The sequence below is a fragment of the Prionailurus viverrinus genome, chromosome E3 (assembly GCF_022837055.1).
Source record: "Prionailurus viverrinus isolate Anna chromosome E3, UM_Priviv_1.0, whole genome shotgun sequence".
Lineage (NCBI taxonomy): Eukaryota > Metazoa > Chordata > Mammalia > Carnivora > Felidae > Prionailurus > Prionailurus viverrinus.
In genome coordinates, this window is record NC_062576.1 from 5,213,299 (window position 1) to 5,226,843 (window position 13,545).

General features: G+C 42.1%; 1 long non-coding RNA gene across 2 annotated transcripts; it reads right to left on the reverse strand.

The window, feature by feature from the left end:
* Positions 1-9,999: 9,999 nt before the first annotated feature.
* Positions 10,000-13,524, reverse strand: LOC125154709 (uncharacterized). 2 transcript variants are annotated; one of them, XR_007147890.1, is made up of 4 exons: positions 13,443-13,497; positions 11,483-11,498; positions 11,094-11,309; positions 10,000-10,451 (listed from the first exon to the last, which is right to left on the reverse strand). It is a non-coding gene; the product is annotated as an uncharacterized LOC125154709 (long non-coding RNA). The 2 variants fall into 2 exon arrangements; XR_007147891.1 differs by lacking the exon at positions 11,483-11,498 and having other exon boundaries at positions 13,443-13,524.
* Between the last annotated feature and the right edge of the window lie 21 nt (positions 13,525-13,545).

Here is a 13,545-nt window from a genome sequence, read left to right on the forward strand (position 1 = left end):
GAGAGAGAGAGAGAGAGAGAGAGAGAGCGTGAATGGGAGAGAGGCAGAGAGGGAGACACAGAATTGGAAGCAGGCTTCAGGCTCCGAGCTGTCAACACAGAGCCTGACGTGGCGCTCGAACCCATGAACCGCGAGCTCATGACCTGAGGTGAAGTTGGACGCTCAACCAACAGAGCCACCCAGGCGCCTCTTCCTTGGTATTCCATTGTATCCTGGTGGGCTCTTCATCTGATTGTTCATTTGTACCCTTCATAGTAAACCAGTAACTGCAAGTTCACAGCGACTTCCTGAGTTCTGTGAGTCATTTTTGTGAAGTATCAGACCTGAACAGGGGTCTGGGAACCCTTGAATTTATAGGCTGCTTGTCAGAATCATGAGTAGCTCCCAGGACTTGTGATTGGTGTCCAAAGAAGGGGTTGTGTTATGGGACTGAGACCTTAAAACCTGTGGAGTCTGATGCTAACTCCAGGAAGGTAGTGCCAGAACTAAGTTGATTGTTGGACACCCAGTTAGCGTCAAGGAATTGTCGTGTTGGAAAATGCAGGAAGCCTTTAAGAGGACAGCAGTTCTTGCTGCCATTTGACTGCAAACGTGAGAGCCCCCAAATGAGACCTGTTTAGTGCAGCTGACTCCACCCCCACGGCAGTGAGAGAGGATAGTAAAATGATGGTTGTTGCTTTAAGCAACGAAGTTATGGGATGACATTTTTATGGAACAAGTGACTAAGGGGCATCAGGGTGGGGATACTGGCACAACCAGAGGCGAAACAATGGGAAGGCAAAGGAAAGATGAGAGGACATCATGGGCTGTGGTTCTGGGGGTGCAGGCAGCAGAAAGCTACTCTGGACTGAGAAAAAACAAAGATATGAATGGGAAGAACACTGGTGAGCTCATGGAATCTAAGGACAAGTTGAGTGACTGGGGCTCAGAAAAGACAGGACCCAGGGCTGCTCTGGGGACCTCAAGGATCTTCTCCCCAGGACACTGACATGACAATATCAGGCTCACCTGCCTGCAGGTGCGGCTCTGATGGGGTTTTGGAGGGATGGGGGTCCAGAGCCGATGGCCAAGAAAGAATTCTTGAAGATGTCTTCGGTGCAAAACGGTGATTTTATTTTTATTTATTTATTTAATGTTTTTATTTATTTGAGACAGAGAGACAGAGTACAAGCTGAGGGAGGAGCAGAAACAGAGGGAGACACAGAATCAGAAGCAGGCTGCAGGCTCTGAGCTGTCAGCACGGAGCTGGATGTGGGACTGGAACTGGTGAACCGCGAGATCATGACCTGGGACGCTCAACCAACTGAGCCACCCAGGCGCCCCCCAAAATGGTGATTTTATTAAAGCATAGGGACCGTGGGCAGAAAGAGCTGCACTGGGGTTGTGAAGAGTGACTGGTTGTGTACTATGGAGTTAGGGGACTGAAGAGGAAGTTTCTTAATGGGATTTCCATATGCTAAGGAACGCTCCCAAGGAGTGAAAGAGTGAAGGAGAAAGTTGCTGGAGGCCTAGCTATTGTCAAGGTTAGGTTGTCTTTCCCTTTAGCAAATCGAGATCATTAATAGTAGGGAGATTCTGGAGATTAGGCTATTGATAAGATTGCCCTTTTCTTGTAATTTACCAAGAGATTTGCAAACCAATGGAGACTCCTGTCCAGCAGGACTCTGACCTCTAGTCAGTTACCCATTTGCTTTCCCCTTTCCTTTGTTCTTGGGCAGCCAGGAGTACGGGAGCAATGTCAGACACAGCCCACCTGGGGGGGCAGTGATTTTGGGGGGTGTCAGTTGCCTTATGGTCCCTCCTCAGCTCCACTCAGGCTTCAGTTCCTGGCAAGCGGGCTGGTATTCTCATCAGTAAGGTTTGGTCACCTACCTGCCTGTTGGGGAAAAGGGAGTCCATCCTGTGACTCACAGCCCACCGGAAGCACAAGGAATGGGTTAGAGGAAGTCCTCCTGAAAGAGGGAAGTTGTGGCTGGTCAGGGAAAATGAAAAGGTACCATTGTATTCATTAGGATTAGTTTCAGTGAGAATGACAGAGATCTGAAGTGACAGCAGTTTAGACAAGATCAAGGTTTATGCCACTGGTATGTAAAAATCCAGGGGTGCCTGGGTGGCTTAGTCAGCTAAGTGTCCAACTTCGGCTCAGGTTATGATCTCTCGAGGTCCGCGAGTTCGAGCCCTGTGTTGGGCTTTGTGCTGACAGCTCAGATTCCGGGTCTCCCTCTCTTTCTGACCCTCCCCCACTCACGTTCTCAGTCTCTCTCAAAAATAAACATTAAAAAAAAATTTTGTTTTTAAATCCAGAGGTGAGTAATTCAGGCCGGTATGTTCCTCTTATCTATGAAGCCTGAAGGTCCAGCTCCTTCCTCACGTACCAAGGTGGAGCTCAAGCCAGCACACGAGTTCCAAGAAGATGGGGAAACAGGGAGGCAAGGGTGGGGTGGAGTGTGAATGAAGGGTCTCTTCAGGGTGATCCCGGGAAACTCCCTCACTTCTTACACCCCATCTGCCAGAACTCAGTCACATGACCACACAAAGCCACTGTGCGGGCTGGGAGATACAGGCCTTGCTAAAAAAAAAAAAAATCTATTCCCCCTCAGGAAGAAAAGAGTGGGTCCTACAGGACAATTGTCAGGTCCTGCCCCCAGGCACCGTGTGCCATCTGGCTGTCCGGCACTCACACACATATATCTTTCCACACACGAAATATTTTTAGATGCTCTCACCCACCATAATGTAACCATCACAATCTCATACTCAACCAAGAACACCCTCACCCATCTTGGGGAGAGAAACACAGAATCCAGTCCAGGTATGGCGAAGGCCCCAATTCCAGGACCTCTGGGATGTGCTCTCTGCCTTCAGTCCTATCTCAAGTTCTGCAATCTGTGGGCCAAACGGAAGTACAACCACCACCAACTCATCTTATATAGAATAACAAGAAGCAGGAGGAGGAAAGAGATGTCACAGATTCTAAACAATGATACAGCAAGCGAGGAAATGCAGCCAGACACTATCCACCGCCTCCATTTCCACAAGGAACAAGCCTGTAACTGACATCTTTCACTTCCCCTTTCACTACCCTTGCTGACATCCCCTTGCCTGTGGCCAGCATCAAAGTCAGTCAGTCCGTTAGAGTCTTTGTTCAAAGCTTCTGTTCCTGAAAAATCTTAGCCCTTGGTAATCCAGCCTGCAAAGGGATTCTGCCATGTTTTTAAACCTTTGTCCTTGATGTATGAGTTATCTCTTGCTAGGTAGCAAATCACTCCCAAACTTGGGGCGTCTGGGTGGCTCAGCTGGTGGGGTGTCCAACTGTTGGCTTTGGCTCAGGTCATGATCTCATGGTTCAGGAGTTCGAGCCCTACATTGGGCTCTGTACTGCTGGTGCCGAACCTGCTTGGGATTCTCTCTCTCCCTCTCCCTCTGCCCCTCCCCTGCATTCTCTCTCTCTCTTTCTCTCTCTCTCTCTCAAAATAAATAAACTTGAAAAAATCACTCCTAAGCTTAAAATACTTCAAACAATAGACAGCAAGCAGGGTCCTGTGGAATGATGATGGCCACTCCTACATTCATTATCCTGTGGAGCTGGGGGAGCCCCACAGACACACACTGTAAGTGGTACAGTGGGAGAGTATTCAATTAGCATGCAGGTAGAAACATCAATAGCCTATTCAATGTTGACTTCTTTTGTCTTCAAGCAGTACTCATAAAAAAGGCATCACAGGGACACTTACCTTGGTCAAAACTGAAAATTTGAAATGAGACTATGGAGAACCACTATATTGATACCTAAAAAAATAATTTGCAATTTGCGTTATGCTTAGCTTTTTGTTAAGCTGTATAGAACTTTAAGCATTCCACAGACACTAAATAAATTTTGCAGTTTATTTCATGACGGTTAACATCAAGGAGAATAATCTGGATTTACCTAGATGACCCATGACTTTTGAAAGTTTATTTATTTGAGAGAGAGCGAGAGCACAAGAGTGCATGGGGGTGAGACAGAGAGAGGGAGACAATGAGAATCCCAAGCAGTCTCCATACTGTCAGCACGGAGCCCAATGCAGGGCTTGAACCCATGAACCCACGTGTGAGATCATGACCTGAGCCAAAATGAAAAGTCAGATGCTTAACTGACTGAGTCACCCGGGCACCCTGTTCCATGATTTTTAAATGTCATGCTTTTGATTCTGACACATCCTTGGAGTGATCATTCACTTAAAAAATATTGTCTGTCCGCTATGTCTCATGAACATTAGTTTTGTTAACTGATGCTGATAACAATGAAAGACACTTGAAAACTTTTGACACTTTGTAGTTTAACAGAAACATTATATTTATTGTCTTTGGGTTTTATTTTTATTTTAACTCCTTAGTAAAGATACTTTCAAATATACAGAAAAATAGAGGAGCCTGACAAACTCTTAGGCACCTAGAGCCCAACACCGATCATAATAAATATGAGGCTAGTTTTATGTCACCTTTCTCCTCATTCTCCACACTGGCATACTTTTCTTCTTTTCTTTTCCTCCTCCTCCTCCTTCTTCTTCTTCTTTTTTTTTTTTTTTTTTAGAGAGAGAGAGTGAGTGGGTTGAGGGGCAGAGGGAGAGACAGACAGACAGACAGACAGACAGAGAGAGACAATCTTAAGCAGACTCCTTGCCCAGCATGGAGCCGGACAAGGGGCTAAATCCCATGACCCTGGGACCACGACCTGAGCAGAAATCAAGAGTTGGGCGCTCGACCGACTGAGCCACCCAGGTGCCCCTACACCAAAGTAGTTTAAAGCAAATTCCCTTCATCATAAGATTTTATTCATAATTACTTTAGGTTGAATCTCTAAGAGAAAGACTTAATAAAATAGCTATAAAGATATTAGCACCCTAAACACAATAATTCTTTAATATCAGATATGCCTAACTCATGGCCAATTTTCTCGGATCATCTCAAAAATAATTTTTAAATATGGAAAATTTTAAATGTATGCAAAAGCAGACAGAGTAGCAGAGTACATGTCCATATATATACAGCACCTGATTTAGCAATGATCAATTTTATGGGTCATTTTGGGTCATCCATACCCACTCTCACTATTTGGAATCAAGTTACATGACATTTGTGAATATTTTAGTATGCACTTTTAAAGTGCAAACTTTTGGGGCACCTGGGTGTCTCAGTCAGTTAAGCAACTGACTCTTGGTTTCAGCTCAGGTCATGATCTCACAGTTCGTGGGATTGAGCCCCATGTTGGGCCCTGAACTGACAGTGCGGAGCCTGCTTGGGATTCTCCCTCTCCCTGTCTTTGCCCCTCCCCACTTGCTCTTTCTTTCAAAATAAACAAACCTTAAAAAATATAAATTTTTAATAAATTTAACCATAACTCCATTATTAACCTTAAAAAAATAATAATTCCTTAACATTATCAAATTTTCCCAATGTCCCCTCTTAATTTTTTTTTACAGTTGACTTTTTGAAAATAAAATCCATATGTTGGATTTGTAGATAAAAGTCTCTCAAGTGTGTTTTCAGATTTCAAAGTTTCCCTTTAATTCTTTTTTAAGTATCTTTTTTGTAAATGTTACAATCTTGATTTTTCTGGCTGCATCATTGCAGACATTTAATATGTTCCTCTGGTAATTAGGTCTAGAGGCTTAATGGATTCAGATTCCATTCTTTTTTCCAATGTATTTCCTCAGGAGTCACATGTCTGGTGGTTTCTTTTTGTGATGTTAACACTCATCAATGGTTAGTTGTTAGATTCATTAATTATTAAGGGCTATAAAATGGTGATACTCTGATTCTCACATTCCTGTTTTACTTATTAGCAGGGGCCCCTCAATAAAGAGAAATATACCCTTAAGTATTTGCCCTGAAGTTCAGTTTATACAGAGGAAGTAGGATAAATGCTCTACTCTTTCACTTTATTTACTAGTTCACAGAAAATGAATTTGTCTCCAAGCATTTTCCAAAGGTAACCAGTGAGATTGGTTTTGGTTTTGTTATTGTTATTAGGTACTGAATTGGGTTGAATAGTGTTCCAAAAAGATTCCTGTCCACCTGGAACCTCAGAATGGGAACTCGTTTGGAAATAGGGTCTTTATACACGGAATTAGTTGAGATGAAGTATACAGTGGCCCCAAATCCAATGATTGGTGTCCTTACAAGAGGACACACAGATAGACAGAGAAGGCAGCCCAGTGAAGAAAGAGGCAGAGATTGGAGCGATGCAGCTTCAAGTTGAGGGGCGCCAAGGATTGCTACAACCGCTAGAAGCTGGAAAAGCAAGGAAGAATTCTTCCCAGGCACCTTCAGAGGGGTTGTGGTCAGGACAACAGTTTGCTTTTGTTTTTTAATTATTACTATTTTTAGGGGGCACCTGGGTGGCTCAGTTGGCTAAGTGTCTGACTTGGTTTTGGCTCCAGTCCTGATCTCACAGTCTATGAGTTCAAGCCCCACGTTGCCTGCCTGGGATCCTGTCTCTTACTCTTTCTCTGCCCCCTCCCCTGCTCTCTTGTACTTTATCAAAATAAATATTAATTACTATCATTTTTAATGTTATTTATTTTACTTTTTACTTTTTTATTAAAAGTTTTTTTTTTTTTTTTTACAGTTTATTTATTTTGAGAGAGAGCATGCAAGCAGGGGAGGGGCAGAAAAAGAGGGAGCAAGAGAGAATCCCAAGCAGCTTCCACACTGTCAGCGCAGAGCCCCACACAGGGCTCAGTCCCCAAAACTGTGAGAGTATGACCTGAGCCAAAATCAAGAGTTGGACAATCAACCAACTGAGCCACCCAGGTGCCTCTATTATTTTATTTTTTAAAAGACTGTGTTTTTAAGTAATCTTTAAACCAAACGTGGGGCTCAAACTCACAACTCTGAGATCAAGAGTCCCATGCGCCACTGACTGAGCCAGTCAGGTGCCCCTATTATTTATTTATTTATTTATTTATTTATTTTTAGTTTTCTCTTTGAGAGACTGAGAGAGAGTGTGCACGTGAGCTGGAGGGGGGGGGGGAGAGAGAGAGAGAGAGAGAGAGAGAGAGAGAGAGAGAGAGAGAGAGAGAATCCCAAGCAGACTCTATGCTTAGCATGGAGCCCCACACAGGACTCAATCCCACCACTCTAGGATTGTGACCTGAGCTGAAATCAAGAGTAGGACACTCAACTGAGTAACTCAAGCACCTCTTTATTTTTTAAGTAAACTCTATGCCACGCATGGGGCTCAAACTCACAACCCTGAGATCAAGAGTCACATGTTCTACCAGCTGAGCCACCCAGGGACCCTAGCACCTTGATTTTGGGCTTGTAGCCTCCAGAACTGCGAGAAAATAAACTTCTGTTGTTTTAAGCTAGTTTGTGTTAATTCATTAGGGCAGCCCAAGGAAATTAATACAAATACCATAATGAACTCAGAGATTGCCCGTATTTGGTATGTTTCATACTATTGTAGTTATTACCTTTATTGGTGCTTAGATTATCCCATTGAACCTTTTTAAATTGGCTTGTAACTCTTTCTGACAGAACCCTAGTGGTCTGTGAAAGCTTCCTTGATGTCTGGTGTGACAGGAAGTTCTAGGCTCATCTCGTCTGTACACTGTCTGCCCCAAACTGGGAATCTAGCTTTTAATGCGAAAACATATTCAGAGACTCCAAGCTGGGGACTAGAGACACTCATTGCTACTAGGTTGGTCACTCACTATTCCTTGGCCTTTTCAGGAAGTGAAGCTAGGAAACACACACACACTCACATTTTTACAATAAAGACACCTGAGTTCGTGCCACACCTCTGATTCAAAATCAGGACTACAGTGTTTTTATTGAAACTCATCAAGCTTATGAGGGCAATTCTTTTCTCCCATACAAAAATTCCTTGTTCTCAATAACACCAGTATAATTACTCATTACAGAACAAACACACAGCAGTTTCAGAATAACAATACAAACGGCGCCATCAACAGTATGATTACTGAAAATGATTTAGGAGCTTATTAGCAGTTACTTTTTTGGTACAAATTGTAGCCATGACATTTCCTGGAATGGTTCCTCTCTGTGTTGTGCCACCAACTGGATATACAGGCTCATTGATTTCATTTTGCTTTCGAGTATTAGGGATTTTTAAAGAATTTTAACTTTGTTTTATAATTGTATCAAATATGTACCTGGTTCCAAACTCAAATTCTACAAAATGAGGTATGCTCAGGGAAGCACAGCTTTAATCTTCACCCTTTACCCTATCCTTTCCCTCTCAGTAAAGGTAAGCACTTTAAAACAAATGTATGGTTTATCCTTTTATTTAAAGAATAAACAAAAGAAAAAATAAAAGATCCCCCAAACCCCACATACGTGTATATATGTATAAATATGTATAGGGGCACCTGGGTGGCTCAGTTGGTTAAGCATCTGACTTTCGATCTCAGCTCAGGTCACGATCTCCTGGTTTGTGAGTTCGAGACCCACGTCAGGCTCTGTGTTGATGGCAAAGAGTCTGCTTGGGATTCTGTTTCTCCCTCTCTCTCAAAGTAAGTAAACTTAAATAAATATGTATATACATCCATCCATATATACATACATGAATATGGGTATAAATGCACATATAATGTGTATTTTTATACACACATAGGTTTGTGTGCATGCATGTACACACACACACATCTATATACACTTTTTTTTTTTTTTTTAACCTAAGAATGAGTGTAGGGGATGGGGCACCTGGGTGGCTCAGTTGATTAAGTGTCCAACTCTTGATTTTGGCTCAGGTCATGATCTCACAGTTGGTGAGATCGAACCCCATGTAGGGTTCCATGCTGACAGCCCAGAGCCTACTGGGGATTCTCTCTCTCTCCCTCTCTCTAGATGAATAAACTCTTAAAAAAAATTTTTTTTGGGGCGCCTGGGTGGCGCAGTCGGTTAAGCGTCCGACTTCAGCCAGGTCACGATCTCGCGGTCCGTGAGTTCGAGCCCCGCGTCGGGCTCTGGGTTGATGGCTCAGAGCCTGGAGCCTGTTTCCAATTCTGTGTCTCCCTCTCTCTCTGCCCTTCCCCCGTTCATGCTCTGTCTCTCTCTGTCCCCAAAATAAATAAACGTTGGAAAAAAAAATTTTTTTTACGTTTATTTATTATTGAGATACAGAGAGAGACAGAGCATGAGCATGGGAGAGGCAGAGAGACGGGGAGACACAGAATCCAAAGCAGGCTGTCAGCCTGAGCTGTCAGCACAGAGCCCAATGCGGGGCTCAAACTCACAAACCATGATATCATGACCTGAGCGAAGTCGGACGCTTAACCGACTGAGCCACCCAGGCGCCCCAATGAATAAACGCTTAAAAAAAAAAAAAAAGTAAAGTGAAAAAAAAAGAAAAAATAAAAAGAAATAAAAAAGGAAATAAATAGAATGACTCCATACCAGCACCTTGTCATTGATTCACATTGACCTTAATCTGTTGAAATAATGTTGCGTACCTGGAAAGGGCCCTTCAGTAAGAGATAGGAAACTTGACATTTCTCACAGTGGCAACTGAGCTCTCATACTTAAATCCATCCCACCCTTTCAAGTCTCCATGGGAGTCAGCAAAGAAATATAAATTATTTCTGACCAACATTCTGGATCATCGTGTCCATCCTCTTTTCCAGCAATGTAATCTAGGTGTTTCATTTTTGGGTTGCTTGTGATCCATAGTTAAACATTATCATTGTAATGATTTTTTTGGTAACTATATATATATATATATATATATATATATATATACACATATATATATTTGTATTTTGTATTTTTTCATTTCTTTACTTTTTATTGCATTGAAACCTCAAAATTGGAAATTTTTTATTTTTAAAATTTGTTCATTTATTTTGAGAAAAAGAGAGCACAAGCAGGGGTAGGGCAGAGTAAGAGGGAGAGAGAATCCTTTCTCTGATTATGGGGCTCGAACTCATGAACTGTGAGATCATGATCTGAGCTGAAATCAAGAGTTGGACACTTAACCAACTGAGCCACCAGGCGTCCCTCTTTTTGCAAATAACCTCTGTCCCCAACGTGGGCTCAAACTCAGGACTCCCAAGGTCAAGAGTGGCATGGTCTGCCAACTGAACCAGCCAGGTGCCACTAATTATGATTATTAATGGATCCACTAGGCTTGTACTGTAAGGACTCCAGGGACCTAAGCATGAAAATAACTACGACTTTCTGGGCGCCCTCTATCTGCCTAGGACTGTGCTGGATGCTATGCACACTTGCTCTCATTTATTTCTCACAAATACCCTGTAGGATGGGTGCCCTTCTCCTCATTGTACAGAACCAGGTCACAGAGCTCCAAGAAGCTGCTGAATGTGGAACTCTGCCTCCCTGTGCTTTTCCTATCAGGTGAAGCTGGAAAGAAAAAAGCCTACTATTTCCCTCACCTGAGCCTGCGCACTCACAGCAGGAGAGAAGGTTGTAGGTGAATCACTTGGATCCTGTTGATCGAGTGTGAATAAAATTATTTTCCTATTTGTGTCAGTGTCTTTTCTCCTACCTTCTTTCATAACCTTTATGAACCTCTGTGGAAATACTTTTCACACTGACTTATAATTAATTCTGCCTGTTTCTCAACTTATAATTAGCAGAATGTCTTCCCAGAGATGCCAGAAAATGGGGGCTGAGTTAAATGCTAAAGCAGGAGGCTAGGCTAATTTACCAGCCTGCTCTATAGCTTAGAACTAGTTAACCTTGATATACATTAAACCTCAAATCTTGTTAGTGTTCCTTCGTGTTCTCTTTGACCTCCCATTTTGTTTAATCACAGAAGGCTTTTTACCTTGCTCAGGGTGGTTTTGTGTTAATTCTGTTTGCCATTGCTTATGGCAACTGGATGCCTTGTTAAAAATGCCTTCTTGCCTCAAAGGCATTTAAAGAAATGAATAACCAAGGAGGATATACATATATATATATATATATATATATATATATATATATATATATATATATATATATATATATATCTCACATCCCTGCAGCCCATCTGGTCTTTCAACATACTTCTAATAAACAGGACTGCCAAATCTCCACCCAGTGAAAATCTTTACAGGCCTAAGAATAAATTCAGCTGATCTCCAAACCTGTTCACACATTGTCAGATTGATTTTGTAATTTCGGCAAATTTTCCACTGAAGACTCTAGCCTTTAAAATCTTTAAATTGTTTTCTAAATACTGTGCAAAGAAGTGTTCATTTTGCTTTTTGGGGAAGGGTAGCTTGAATGATGATGATAATTCAGCACCATGTTTTCTGCATCCTCAGAGATAGCATCCACTGAGCGCTGAAAGAAAAAAATAGCTTACCAAAAAAAAAAAAAAAAAAGGGAAGTGAGCTTCTTATGGCAGCAATAAATGTGGCAAAATATAATGTTGCAAAAATAAGGGAAACTAAAGATTTGTGCAAAGACTTTAAAAAATATTATTTTAATAATAATAAAACTAGCCCAAACCCAAAAACCCTGAAATACTTACTTAAAATGGTCTTGGCCTGAAACACAATGGATAGTAAACATAGGATTATGAGCATCAAAAAGTACAATTAAAAAAAATATTTTTACTTTTAAATAATCTCTGCACCCAACCTGGGGCTCAAATTCATGACCCTGACATCAAGAATTGCATGCTCCACTAACTGAGCCAGCCAGTCACCCCCCCCCCAAAGTACTATCTTTACACAGTAGACATTTAAAGAAAAATTATAGTGTTAAATAATTGTCATAAAGACAATACTAGAAATGATTTATAACCTATTTTTAACCTTCTTTGTATTATAGATGAGTAAAATGAAAAATTTTTTAAAAATGATTTTGAACGTGAATTTATTTCAGGGTAGAGAATTTTTAAAAAAATAATTTTTCATGTTTATTTATTTTTGAGAGAGAGAGAGCATGAACAGGGGAAAGGGTAGAGAGGGCGACACAGATTCTGAAGCAGGCTTTAGGCTCTGAGCTGTCAGCACAGAGCCAACACAGGGCTCCAACTCACAAATTGTGAGATCATGACATGAGCTGAAGTTGGACACTTAACCAACTGAGCCACCCAGGTGCCCCTCAGGGTAGAAAAATTTTAAATGACTTCTATAAATGATTACTATTGCAAACCCATTTTGGGGCAAAGCAATTTTGCATTTAAATCTATTTTCAAAAAAAAATCTATTTTCACACTGTTGCTTTCTAATTTTCTTAGAGGGCTAAAGGCTTGCTTTTAATTTTTTTTCAATGTTTTATTATTTATTTTTGAGAGAGAGACGGAGCATGGGTGGTGGGGGGGCAGATGGAGAGGGAAACACACAATCTGAAGCAGCTCCAGGCTCTGAGCTGTCAGCACAGAGGCCGACGCCTGGGCCCGACGCCAGAGCTCGAACTCACCAAGAGATCATAACCTGAGCCAAGGTCAGACGCTTAACCGACTGAGCCACCCAGGCACCCCAAGGCTTGCTTTTAATTTCATCAGTGCAACTCGTTTTTTCCTCACCTGTACCAAATTCCCAGACTTTCATTGGTAGCAAGAAGTAATGACATGAAATACTTTGTCTGAAACTAGAAATAAAGCATCTACTTTCACACCATGAAAATCTCTGATAGAAGCCTATATGCTGAAGTATGAATGTAAAAACTCACTGTCAAGAAAACAAAACACCCCGAACCGGAATACTAGAAGTTTTGTAAGTTTCAATATTATTACTTTTTTATATTAGGGGCTTAATTCATATCATAATTATTAAAGATCAGAATTAAAAAAAAATAATGTTTATTTATTTTCCAGAGAGAGAAAGAGAGAGAGAGAGAGAGAGAGAGAGAGAGAGAGAGAGGCAGAGTGCAAGCAAGGGAGGAGCCGAGAGAGAGGAAGACACAGAATCCGAAGCTGACTCCGAGCTATCAGCACACACCCAGATGCAGGGCGCGAACCCACAAACCCTGAGATCATGACCTGAGCCGAAGTGAGACGCTCATCCGACCGAGCCACCGAGGTGCCCCTAAAGATTAAATTTTAAGGGCTCCTGGGTGGCTCAGGGCATCTGACTCTTAATTTCGGTTCAGATCATGATCTCACGGTTGGCGAGATGGAGCTCCACGATGGGCTCTGTGCTGGCAGCGTGGAGTCTGCTTGGGATTCTCGGTCTCCCTCTCTCTCTGCCCCTCCACCCCCCCTCTCAAAATAAATAAATAAACATTTAAAACAAGAAAAATAGATTAAATTTTACATCAGTTAACGTTGAACAACAATGGCTGAAGTCCTGAAACAATCTAAGCGGGGAGCATGTTCTGCCCCTCAGGCCCTTTTTACAATTGCGGTTAGACATGCATTACATAAAACTTACTATTTTAACAATTTTTAAGTGTACAGTTCCGCAGGACTCAGAACACTGACACTGTACAACCCTTTAAAATTCACTGTTCACCTTCTCGTGTATTTTAATTTTCCTACTTACCTTTAGGGGGCAGACGGAGACAACGCATCAGCCTCTCTGGGGGAGCATCCAGCAGCTCCTGGCCCACGCATGCGCGTCTCACCTGCGGAAGGTGACAAGGGGC